We start from the raw sequence: 13,461 nt of genomic DNA, 5'->3' as shown, positions 1-13,461 counted from the left end.
TCTCTCAGAACTTTTTACTGCCTCTTCTTTAGACATTTGGGCCAATATATTGCAGTGTGAAATGAAGATAATTATCCTAAATTTTATCCACTGAAGTTGATGGTAAAACTCCCATTGACTTCAATGGGAGCAGAATTTTGCCAATGTCGAATGCTTTTGAAAATGTCACCCTTAGATGATATTAAAAAAAAAAGCATCGAGAAAAGATCTTTGCTCATAGTAAGCTGACTGCAGCAAGAAGCCAAAGAAACTGATTCATTAAAAGAACTAAATGCATATAGCTTGGTTGAACTCTGACTAAAGGAGGAGTGTGGGGGATAGCCAAAGTAATTTATTTATTAACGTATTCTTTCAATTGAAAACATAGCACAAAGAATGCCTGTACCTGAGGTCCAGGAGCCCTACCATCAATTAAACTTGCAATCAATTAAAATAGCACCCTGCAGCCCCATACAATAGAAAATAAACAGACCAGCCAATAAACACAGGAGCAAAGGCCCTGCCCCTCTCCCACCCAGACACTGAGCTCTCTCTAGGTGCACTATTGAAGCACTTGTGTACACTAGAAAAAGTGCCTGAGTTTAAGTCAGAGTTAACAAACATGTTTAACTAACTCTGGCTTAACCTCCACCACTTTTCCTATTCTAGACAAACCCAAATGCATGGCTTTTGCAGCTTGCCCATGAGATCAAAAAATTCAGGCTATTTTGGACCAACATGTGTAGGCAATGTGTGTAAGGAATGAGAGCAATCATTTCTAGTGGTGCAAAGGGCATAAACTAGGGGTTGTGGGGGGAAATGGAACATAAAAAAATGTAGGGTGAATATGAGAGAAATGTTCCAGTGGTAAGTTCTGCCAGACTGTAATTATCTCCCAAAGGAAGTAGAAGATGCCCCATAGCTTGAGCCATTTAAAAATGGGACTGAAAAATATCCTGGAAAGGAGTGTGGTCCTGGCTTGTATACCCAACTCTGCCACTGCCTTGTTGTGTAACCTTGGGCCAGTCACTTAATCTCTCTGTGCCCCAGTTTACCAGTATGCAAGACTGGTTCAGTAAATGCAAACCACTTTGTTAGTGTAATGTGAAGGTTACACAGGCAATGCACAATTACACAGCTCCACCCCTCTCCTCAGAGTGAAGGTGAGGTTAGGTAATTGCAACAGAAACCAGGGTAACCCAGAGCGGTAGCTGTGGTGAGACTCCACTGCTGCCCTGCAGCCTTTAGAAAGGACTCGGGGAGTAGGATTCTGCCCTTACCTGTCCAATGTGAAAAAACCTCCCACACCTCAAATCCATTCAAACTGGACTCATTGCAGGGACCAGGATTTGGGTCTATGATATTATAAAACCAATCCCAGCAGGACAAAGAAAATGAACACAAAGCAACTTCATGACATTCTCCATCACACAACCAGCAACAGCACTGCATGACGTCAAAACAATAATGCTAAAAAAAACCCTTTTCTAAAGAGATAAGGAAAATTCAGCATTTGAACATTTCTAGGCCCTGCTAACATTTGGACAAACAGGAATTTATACTCCTTTCTAATTATGTACAATCTAAAAGAAGTTCATCCTCCTGGGATTCTTGTTTCCTTGGGATGATTAGCAGACAGGAAATGAAAATGGAGATGTTTTTGTTATTATTTTTATTTAAATCTCTCTCAGCCCACCAGCCATTTCTGTGATGGTTTTTCAGTGTTACAAGTCTACAGGATCAGTTGCAAAATACACTTGACTTTTAACCTCCCTATAAAGCTCTCTATGAACTGGAATTGGCTTGAATTGGGCCCCAAAGGTTAATGGCCGTAGGATTAGGATAGCTCTGAGGATCTGATGAAAACTCAGCTGCTGACATTCCCCTGCCAGGGAAGCCCATCTTAAACAGAAATAATGCAGCTATAGCAATGCTGCTCATTGTAATGTAGACAGTCACAACTCTGGCTGACAACAAACCAACAGGGGCAGATGACTCAAAGGTTCTCAAGCCTAGTTGCTGTTGCTAAATCAGGGCAAATTCACAGCTGCCAGCCAGCCACTGATTTATCTGTATGGGGGCAAAGACCACGGGGACACAAGCAAACCCACAATTTGAAGCTTACTCTGGATTCAAGCAGGGATAAGCAAAAAGCATTCCCTAGCTACACTGCAGAGTTGAACCAGTGCAGTTGCTTAAGCGGTTGGCCATCGATTACTGGAATCAGGGCCAACTCCCAATGTAGAGAAGAAAAAGATCGCTGAGCTGCTAGTTTTACCATTTTTTCTGTTTGCTAATTATCCATAAGCAGCTTGTGTTTTTTTCAAACTCATTCATCCTTCCAGTTTATCTGCAGAATCATTTCTGCCCACGGGCTTTGTCATTCTTAGTAAGCAGATCATTGCAAGTTGTCAATATCTGAGCAGCTTTGATTAGATGCACAGAATATATGACATGTTCCTGTTCCCTGACTGGATGAGCACTACCTTTAAGATAATGTTTCTAGAACAAATTCTTGAAATTACATGTTTGAAATTTGCTCTCCACAGATATAAAATTCCCTGTTTGCAGGAGTTTTTCTGCTAGCAAACTTGTTTGCTAGAATATCCATAGATCACAAGCACAGCAAGGAGCACAAGCAAAGAAAATGCAATTTAAAATGTAACCGGCTTTCTTGCAGTTCTGGTACCACAGTTACATGCCCAGAAGGGGTCCCGAGGAGTTCTTTCAGCCCAAGAGACTGAAGAGTACAGTACCCCCATCAAAAGACATGGCACAAAAGACTCCTTGCAAGGGCTGTGCTCACTTCAGCAGAACTGTTTGCTCATCCCTGAAACAAGAGTGATTGCAAGCAGGAGTTTGTTCAGGGCAACAAATGAAGAGTTAGGAGCAAACTGGTTTGCAAGCCAAACCTTGTCCGCTACTTCAGTGGTAATCAAACATCAGTTAGAACAGTACTGACTGCCAGCCCTAATGAGGTATGATATTGAACACCAGAGCTATTTGAGTATTGTACACGATGTATTCATAACACATACTGTAACTGTCTCCACTAAGAGCTGTGGCCAAGTACATTCATTTCTCAAAGGTGGCTGACATTGTTCTGCAACCTTTTGTGACTGCAAGAAACAAAGAGGCAACAGAGACAAGCACACAGATTACGTTTTATCTTTTCTTTCTATAGGGCCTGATCCAAGCCCCATTGATATCAATGGAAAGCCTCTCAGAGACATCAGTGGGCTTTGGATTGGGCCCCTAAATTGTAGTTTCTTGTACATTGTGAGGTCTTTCTGGGAGAGACAGTACCCTGATCCTGACTGGGGCCTCTGGCTGCTACTCTACTATGAACATTAAATAATAATACAAAATAATAGTGCAGCCACAATGGAAGGTGTTCTAGAAATATTTGCACAGACAATGAACGTGTGAAATCTTGCGTGGGGGGGGGGGGAGGTTGGGTCATTTACATGCCAAAAGGGGACAAGGTTACGTTTGATTTTAAAGGATTCGCACAATGGTTGAGTGCAGGAGGAGAGCCTCGGTGGGTATGTACTCAAGTGTAAGGGAATGGATTGCAGTGTGAAAGAAAGGCCAGGGTCAGTATCAGACACTTTGCTGGTATGGGTTCAGTGCAGGCCAAACCAACACCCTGTGCCTGAAGACCCCATGGCCAGGTTGTGCGGCCTGCTCAGCTCCCCTTGTGCAAAGGGGACAAAGATTGGCCATAACTCCCTAGCTGGGGATTCCCCTGGCGTGGAAGAGTGGTGCGAGTGAGAGCAGCAGCACCAATCTCTTAGGGAACCCTGCTGCTTGGGGCCACCGCATCAACTGCTACTCACGCAAAACACTCATTGATCTGAAGAGAGTGTGTCCTTTTCCATATCCTTTTGCCTGAAACCATTTTGTTGTAGTGCTAATATCAAGTACTTTAACATATATACTTTCATGTGTATTTTTCCCTGGCGGGTGGAATCACACACAATGCTCTGTGCCTCTTTCCTGAAAGTTAAGCCATTTCTGTATGCTGGGTCAGATTCTGATTTAAGTTATACTCACAGAATCATAGACATGTAGGATTGGAACGGCAGGGCCGTCCCTAGCCATTTTGGTACCCTATGCAGCACCCCCCGCAGGGGGGCTGTGTGTGGCCCCAAGCCTCTGTGGGGGAAAGGGGGCTGGCCCCAGGCCTCCATGGAGTGGGAGGAGCAGGCTTGGGGGGCAAGGGGGAAATCGCCCCTCAGCACGAGCCACCAGAGCGGAGCGGGTTGGGACCGGGTCGCTCTACTTCCTGCCGCCCAGTGAGTGCAGGATGCCTGACCCTGCACTCACAGGGCAGCGGGAAGTGAAGCAACCCAGCCCCAGCCCATTCTGCTCTGCTCCCCTGGCTCCCAGCCTTGGGGCTTGGGGGATGGGGGAACCGCCCCCCAGCACTCACCGGCGGCGCGGCTGGGAGCCGGGGGTGCGGAGTGGGCTGGCGCCGGGTCGCTCCAGTTACCTCCACCCGGTGAGTGCAGGACACCTGACCCCTGCTGCAGTCCTCAGGGGAAGGGGTGGAGTGGGGGCAGGGCTGGGGCGGAGCAGGGGCCTGGGGAAGAGGCGGAGCAGGGGCTGGAGCAGCACACAGCTGTGTAGGGCACCAGGAAATTTGGTGCCGCAAATTTCCTGGTGCCCTATGCAGCTGTGTACTTTGCTTATGGGTAGGGACGGCCCTGTGGAAGGGACCTCAATAGCTCATCTAGTCCAGTCCCCTGCACTGAGGCAGGCCTAAGTACTATCTACACCATCTCTGACAGGTGTTTGTCTAACCTGTTCTTAAAAACTTCCAGTGATGGAGATTCCACAACCTCGCTCGGCAATTTATTCCCGTGCTTAACCACCCGTATAGTTAGGAAGTTTTTCCTAGTGTCTAACCTAAATCTCCCTTGCTGCAAGTTAAGCCCATTATTTTTTGTCCTGTCCTCAGTGGCTAAGGAGAACAATTTATCATCCTCCTCTTTATTAACACCCTTTTATGTACTTGAAGACTGTTACCATGTCCCCTCTCAGTCTTCTCTTCTCCAAACTAAACAAACCCAGTTTTTTCAATCTTGCCTTGTAGTTCATGTTTTCTAGAACTTTAATCATTTTTGTTGCTCTCCTCTGGACTTTCTCCAATTTATCCACATCTTTCCTGAAGTGTGGTGCCCAGAACTGGACATTTGTGACGTTATTAGTGCTGAGTAGAGTGGAAAAATTACTTCTTGTGTCTTGCTTATAACACTCCTACTAATACATCCCAGAATGATGTTTGTTTTTTGGGGGGTTTTTTTGTTTGTTTTTTATTTGCAACAATAGTACATTGTTGACCCATATTTAGTTTGTGAGCCACTAAAACCCCCAGATCCTTTTCTGCAATACTCCTTCCTAGGAAGTCAGTTCCCATTTTTATTTATGCAATTGCTTATTCTTCTTTAAGTGTAGTACTTTGCATTTGTCCTTAATGAATTTTATCCTATTTAATTCAGACCATTTCTCCAGTTTAAGATCATTTTGATTTTTAATCCTGTCCTCCAAAGCACTTGCACCCCTCCCAGCTTGGTATCATCCGCAAACTTTATAAGTGTACTCTTTATGCCATTATCCAAATCATTTATGAAGATAATAGAACTGGATACAGGACAGATTCCTGTGGCATCCCACTCAATATGCCTTTCCAGTTCGATAGTGAACCATTGATAACTACTCTCTGAGTGTGGTTTTCCAGCCAGTTGTGCACCCACCTTATAGTAGCTTCATCTAGGCTATATTTCTCTAGTTTGTTTATGAGATGGTCATGTGAGAATATCAAAAGCCTTACTAAAGTCAAAATACATGACATCTACTGGTTCCCCTCCATCCACAAGGCTTGTTACCCTGTCAAAGAAGGATATTAGGTTAGTTTGATATAATTTGTTCTTAACAAATCCATATTTATTGTTACTTATTATCCAATTATCTTCTAGATGCTTACAAATTGATTGTTTGATTATTTGCTCCATTATCTTTCTGGGCACCGAAGTTAAGCTGACTGGTCTACAATTCCCTGGGTTGTCCTTATTCCCCTTTTTATAGATAGGTAGGTACTACATTTGCCCTTTTCCAGTCCTCAGTTCTCTCTCCCATCCTGCATGAGTTCTCAGAGAGTCGCTAATATTTGCTCAGAGATCTCGTCAGTCAGTCCCTAAAGTATTAGGGATGTATTTTCTCAAGCTCTGACAACTCATGTAAATTCAAGATAACTTCAAGTGACTTCCCAAAGCGCTCTCCACCTTCCTAAACAATAATCAAGTATGGGAAATCCCCATGATCCCGATGAAGAGATTTCATTCGGTTAGAAAGAACCAAGTGAAATTTTAGTTTCATAACAGAGATTCCTTATTACAAACAATATGTTAACAGGTGTGAAGCATGGGGCCTGATTCTCCTCTCTCTTACACCATTGTAAATCAGCAGCCAGGAGTTACACTCACTGGTGTAAGCGAGAGGTCTATCAGACCTCATGTTACTGTAATTAGGAAGGTGCAGTAGCCCTTCTTACTATTATATGATTTGTTCATCCCAACACTGTGGTTAGTGGTGCACAAATCAGAAAAGAAAACAGTTCCTTCCCTTAGGAAATTAGTGTCTAAGGGTCTGGTCCTACAAGCCTTGCTCACACAAGCAGTCCTTACTGACTAGTGGCTAGTCATATTGATTGGCCTCTGAAAAGATACACAAAATGAATAAAGACACAGAACCTCCAGAGCAGCCAAACTGCACTCAATAAAAGTTTGGAGGGCAGGGGGAGGACACAAAGGTAACTTTTCTTCACCTTAGTGACCAGATGGCCACTGAAATTCAGCAACACAGATCACACAGGGTACCAGCAGTTCATCTGATGATAGAAATCAAGGTTCCCAAAAATTCCAGGAGAAAGTTAAACACTCAAGTGAACCTTGCAAAGTCTGGTGTCCAGGACTCCATGGAAATCTCTGTTAGGTGGACTTAGGAGAGGAGGTTTGACAACATGGAGGGAGAGTTTGGTCACTTGTCACTGGGGGTGGTGGTGAGGAATAGGGAAGGTTTGACAGCTAGGGTAGACCTTTTCCGTCCCACGCTCTGAGGATGGAGGTCCTGGAAAGTCAGAGTCCCAAAAGCACGGATCCTTGCACCCTGTGTGCTCTGTATATTCCTAGGGTCATCCCTGAACCCTGTCTCAGCTTACATCAGGAGCTAATGCAGGGGAAAGGCCCAGTGGCAGAAGTTAGGGATCAGGCTCCTGCTTCAAATGCTGGACTTTTCAATAATTCAACTTACAGACTTTGCAGGAAAAAGAGACAAACTATTGTCATTTGAAACCGCACAGCATCAAAACTAAAACGATATGGCAAAGGAAGCAACATTGTCTAGTGCTAACAGCACAGGGCTGGGAGACAGCAGAAGTGGGTTCTAATTTCCACTCTGTCACGGGACACACCATGGTCTCCTAGATTCATAGATCTTAAGACCAGAAGGGACCATTATGATCATCTAGTCTGATCTCCTGTATAACATTGACCGTAGAATTTGGGTAAGCCACTTCATCCTTGTGACTCATTTCCCCATCTGTATAATGGAAATGGTACTCACCCACCTTTGCAAAATGCTTTTAGATCGTTGGATGAAAGATTCTGGATAAGTACTAAGTAATACTGTCATCATCCCAGCAACGCTGCCTAGCTCAGAGCTGCAGTTTGCAGGAAAGGAGCATAGACACTATCAAAGAAGGAAAGGAAAGAAACATGAAGCAAAGATTTCTCTCTGGAGAGGGAGGGAGGGAGAGAGAGAGAACCTGGCAAACATCTCTAATAATGAGCAGAGGGAGTCCTGCATCTTATCCCTTAGAGAGGTTGAGTGGCTCTTCATTTGCTATCTCTGACAGGCTGACATCTCTGGATTTCAAATGGAAAAGAAGCTGCTTTTGAGCAAGTCTCTTCCCTTCTTCTACTTGCTGAAGCTTTCCCCGCTCTGGTTTCTACAGATCCTTATTTCCTTGATTATACACTCATTTGCAAACAAAGGCTGAACGTGAGCTGGGCTAGTTCCTACACAGAGTTTGTGCCTTGGAGTGGGCACCTATATACCAGAGATGCTGCAAGTTTACCTAGATTTTCTATCATCCATTTATTCAGAGGAAAAACAAAATGCTTCCTCTTTCCTGCCCCACTCCCCTCCAGCTTCTCATTGGGGGTATGAAGGTTACTGTTACTGAAACCTAGCAAGTTATACTATTGGCCAGGCAGGATTTTAATACTGTCTTCCTGGGATGGGCCAGAAATACTTTGAGCCCTGATCTTGATCCAAATATCTCTGAAGTTCAGCCAGGGTCTAATTTGGGGGAGGATTTGGCTTGAGCCTGGCTCAGTTCTATTGAGAAAACAGCAGCGTGCTTCTATCAAATGTCTGAAATGCAGTTGATGCTTCATGGCCCCACAAAGACCAATCAAGTTGGGTCAGAAGCGGAGACACAAGCTCTCCTATTTGCCTACACACAATGACGACCTACCACCACCGAAAAAACTCTTAGTCAAGAGACCTGACTCTGCAGCATGTGAATGGAAGAGGGCATTCTCCTGCTTCTAATGGCATTTCCCTACCCCTCTCTGGATAGTGCTAGACTCCGCCTGCCAGGAGCCACAACTATGCCAAGCTATGAAGAGCCTGTTCTCACTCAGCAGGTTGCATGAAATATCCTGGCTTATCAGACAGTAGTTCCTGCTGCAAAGTGATCCAAGCTCTGATCTTCTTCCACTCATCTCAGGACTCCCTCTCCTAAAAAGTGTCCTAGCTTCACCCACTCTCAGCTAAACCAAAAGGATTCGCCCACCAGAAATTTCCATGACAATCATTTTTTCCTGTTACATTAATAAGCTATTGGGAAAAATCAACCAAACTTTTCCCCCAAATTCTCTTTCACTTCAGAGCACCTGCTGCTTTCGGGGAAAAGAACCCTCACACCAAGCAAGCTCCCCCCCGACCCCAGGTCACAATGCAACAGATCATCAGCATGGTCCATCCCATCCCCCTCACGAGTGCAGCAAAGCACTAGTCAGGGCAGTTCACTAACCTCTTTCACAAACAGGGTTGCCTTTTCACTTTGGATGCCTAGTTTCCATGTTGTTAAATTTGTGATCCCTCAGGGAGCTACAAACCCCAGCTGCCTCCGACAATGAATCCCAGCTCCCCGCCAGCTCCAGACTCTGGGATTTTGAAAGTTGTGGGTATGGATGGCAGCTCTGTAGCCCAGCCCTCTTCTGTGTGAGGATAACAGGCTCTCACTTACAGGTTACACACACAGCAGGCAAACAGTGTTACATACCGTGAACAAACAAGGCTGCATAGCAACCACTTCTCTAAAGTAGTCTTGAGCAGGAGGTGTGAGGGAAAGGCTTTGCCTGCAGGGCTTGTCGGCCGTCTCCCAGGGTGCTGGAATGGAGAGTACCTGAGTGACCTTGACAGCACCCAAACTCTGGAACAGGGACACGCTCTGAATAGCCACGTGTGCTCCGAGTCCTGGCCTGCCTGTGATTGATTCCCAAAAGCACACACACAAAGGCTGTGTTATACCCAGTCAAGCAGTGGAGTCTTCAGAATTCATGAATGAGAGGGAAAGGTTTAGACCCTCACTTACTACAGAATACAATTTGCAAGTGACTTATCTAGGTTGTAAATTCTTTAGAACAAGGCTTGTGAGCTTGATTCTCCTCTCACTTACATCTGTGTAAATCAGGAATGTCTCCACTGAATGGAGTCTCACCAAGGTAAAAATCAGTGGAAGAGTAGAACTAACTAATCACTGTGGGCTGGATTCCCCCGTGGTTTGCACCTTGGACAGTTACTGACACCTCTGCAAAGTGCTACTAAATCAGACTCCTCCATTTGCCCTGCGATGGCACTTTACACCCAGTTGCCAGAATGTCAGTAGCTACACAAGGTATAAAGCAGAATCAGAGTTGGGGTCTTTATTCTTTTTGTACAGTGCCAGGCACATCTGTGCTGCCAAGTACAAATGCTAAAAATAATGATTTTTTCATTCATGCACAACGCATCAGTGTCTAGCTTTGAAATGTTTTCAAAATAGCTTCTCTGCTGGGTTTTTACACACACACACACACACACACACACACACACACACTTATGTGTAGCTGAATTTAGTGCTCTTGAAAGGTACCTGATTGGCCACCCGTGGACACAAACCCTCTATCCACAGACCAGGTATAAATACATGCAACATCAGTACAAGCTTCTCCCACCATGTCTGGGACCAGGAGGGACTACCCCAAGAGTCAGAGGGGAATTCAGGCTCCATAGCTCATTCAGTCCCTAGCCTCTCTGCTCAGACTGCCAGCAAGGGGGTGAATAGTGGTAGTGATTTCTGTGATGTGCAATAATTCACACCACAAGGAGAACAGAGGAAACCAACACAGTTAATTTGTCCCTTGGGGCTACCAGCCCTTCTCCGATCACATACAGCAACAGGAGAACCCATCTATTACAACACTTGCCTATTATGCTTTGGAGAGACAACCCCCAACTCATTTGATATAGGACATGAAACAGACACCAAATAATATCTTCCTCTCACTGCTAAACTTGTTTGAACCAGTGATCTAGAGGTAAAAAGTTCCATCTCGCATCACCACCCTAAACCATCCAAGTCCCACAGTTTCTCTATTGTTTGGTATCCAGCTATATTTAAAAAAAAAAATCTTATATTGTAGAAAGCCAGAAAATTAGATGATCCCCCCAGACTAACCTCAAAACGTATTTTGTTAGGTACATCACCCAGCTAAGTAAGTCCCCCGATAAGATTCACACTGTTTGAAATAGAACAGAAAGGAAGGATCATTCTGTGGTTAAGACACTACAGTAAGCCTCAAGACCTAAATTCAGTTCCCAGTTTTGCCACACACTTGTTGTGTGACCTTGGGCAAGTCATTTAATCTCACAGTGTGCCTCAGTTCCCCAACTATAAAATGGGCAAAGCAATACTTCCTCTATCCCATCCTTTGTCTGTCTGTTCTATTTAGACTATAAACTCATCAGGGCAGGGCATGTCTCTTGCTATATGCATGTGCAGTGCCTTCTACCCCATGGCTTTGATCTTGGTTAGGGGTGGTACTGTAATACTATTAAAATGATAGCAACAGCAGATCTTCAAAGGACCAATGCTTTTCATGGGTATACTCCCTCAAAACAAAGGAATCAACAAGGTGAATTAAAATAATTCTTAATATTTTGTGCCAATCCCACATATACTCAATGATAAGAAGTCTTTTGGCCTACTTTCATCTGCTAACCTTGGCAGAATCCATGCTGGTTAGACCTTAGCATATCATGAGCTTTTGGCGGGGGGGTGGGGGGGTGGGTGTTAATGATCATTTTAATCAATTTACCCGGTACAGATGAAAAACTTACTTCTCTTTCCCCCATCTCACTTGCATTTGTCACATATAGGTACAACAACTGCTACCCTCTAGTCCTGTGGAACAGAGGCTGTTTTGAGTGAGATATTATATTTTTTTGTAAGTGCCTCCAGAACTCTCGGATGCACCATCTGGCCTGGTGATTTACTACTATTTAAGTTACCAGTTTGTGGTGTCAGAAAATGAGGTTCTGAAGCAATCTCTGATAGTACCTCATCTTCATTAGCAGAAAAGAACGGGTCCAGGGTAAGAATCTCCCTGACATTTTAAGCAGTGAAGACTGATTGTTTAACTTCTCAGCAGTGTCCTTTTGTGCCTTAATTTCTCTCTTGAATTCCTGGTGATCCAGAAGATCCACTGATTCTTTCACAGGCTTCCTGCTTCTGATAGACTTAAAGAATCTCTTGTTGTTTGCTTTTATACCGTTAGCTATTTGTTCTTTGAATTCCACTGCAGCCCTTCTAATTTCCTTCTTACACACTGTCTACTGCAATTTATGCTCCTGTTTATTGGTTTCACCAGGGTCAGATTTTGAAGGATTTGCATTCGACTCAAATAGCCTCTCGAACCTTGCCATTTAACCATATTGATTTACTCCTTGTCTTCCTGACTCCCTTTTTGCTCACAGGTACAAATGCCTTCTGAGTCTCCAATATTGTTTAAGTAGCACCCATGCCACTTCCAAGGATTTTACTTCCCTTTCTTTTAACATTAAGGCTTTTTGACTAATGTCATTTTATTGAAATCTTCCTTTTTAAAGTTTACTGTCACTTTTAAGTACCTGCCTTGTCCCTTGAACCTAATTATATTGCAGTCACAATTACTTAGTGGCTCAGCAACTAGCACTTCTTGTATTAGCTCTTGTGTGTTACTTAAGACTAAGGGCTTGTCTACATGAAGGTTTTAAACCAGATCAAATCAAGTTAATCCAGTTTTAAAACAGTTGCGTATGCACCATGCAGCCCATCACTGCGCACTAACTCTGGAGTCCTCTTGCAAAGTGGACTAAGTTTTCTTCTAATTGAAATAGTTGGGTCTATTTTTCATGTGCACACAATAGCAGCCCACCTCTTTTGCATGTTTCTAATAGCTATCCCACAGTGCTTTGCAGGTCAACCTTTACCAACCTGTCCGTTTACTTGTGTCCCCTCCCTGTCCTGATGTCAAGTTTCCAGAATGACCCTTAGGTAGTGCAGAGCCAGATTTTGCTCCTGGATCCCAGTGTATCACTATTCTGGTTATACAACCATGATAGCACCCCAGAAGCCCCACAAGATATCTCAGATAGCTGCTTGGAGCTGTGCCGAGACCCTGGATCTCGTTGCCATCTGGGGAGAAGCGTTGGTTCAGGAAAAAGCTCTTGTGGCCAGCCACAGGAATAGGGACATACTGTGGACATTGCAAAGCAGACGTCCGCGAGGGGTCAAGACTGGAATGCAGATCAGTGCCAGATAAAGAGAAAACAGCTCAGGAGAAAGTATATTGAAACGAGGAATAAAAGGAGACGTGACTTGTCAATGTTTTGATGAACTGGACAGGATTCTACACAATTACAGTACAACCCCTCAGACACTATTCGCAGCCTGCTGACCTGCACTCCACACCACTTAGAATGAGTAGCATGACCCATCAGGGGAGAAGCAGGAGGATGCCGGAGAACAGCTACTCCCTAAAGCCCAGGATTTTTTTGTGACTCAAGACCCTGAAAACAGCCAGTTGGAAAGCCATCTCCAGTCCTGCCCAGCTACAACACACCCTGATTCCTGCTCTGCCTCAGCTGTGCCCAGGTCACAGCCAGAAACCTAGGTCAGGACCAAAGAGATTCCCTGGAAGGATCTTTAGTATGTAAGTACCTATCTTTACAATTTATTCTTTATTATTAATTATTATTATTATTATTATTGGCTGATGTGAGCTAGGAGCCACCAACTCCACCCCACCCCACCTTGTGATGCTTCAAAATCGCGCCTGCCAGCATGGCACAGTCTGTGCTTGCCCCCCTCCAGTAGTAGATTCAAAC

General features: G+C 44.4%; 1 protein-coding gene across 1 annotated transcript in view; it reads right to left on the bottom strand.

Moving 5' to 3' along the window:
• Positions 1-9,214, bottom strand: part of TOGARAM2 (TOG array regulator of axonemal microtubules 2) — a 57,557-nt gene extending 48,343 nt beyond the window's left edge. Inside the window, exon 1 of the mRNA XM_074949136.1 lies at positions 9,083-9,214. The gene's annotated coding sequence lies outside the window, so the exon portion shown is untranslated. The remainder of the gene's footprint in view (positions 1-9,082) is intronic.
• Positions 9,215-13,461: the final 4,247 nt, after the last annotated feature.

Source organism: Natator depressus, chromosome 3, assembly GCF_965152275.1.
Source record: "Natator depressus isolate rNatDep1 chromosome 3, rNatDep2.hap1, whole genome shotgun sequence".
Taxonomy (NCBI): Eukaryota; Metazoa; Chordata; order Testudines; family Cheloniidae; genus Natator; species Natator depressus.
This window is presented reverse-complemented; position numbering and strand designations above follow the sequence as displayed.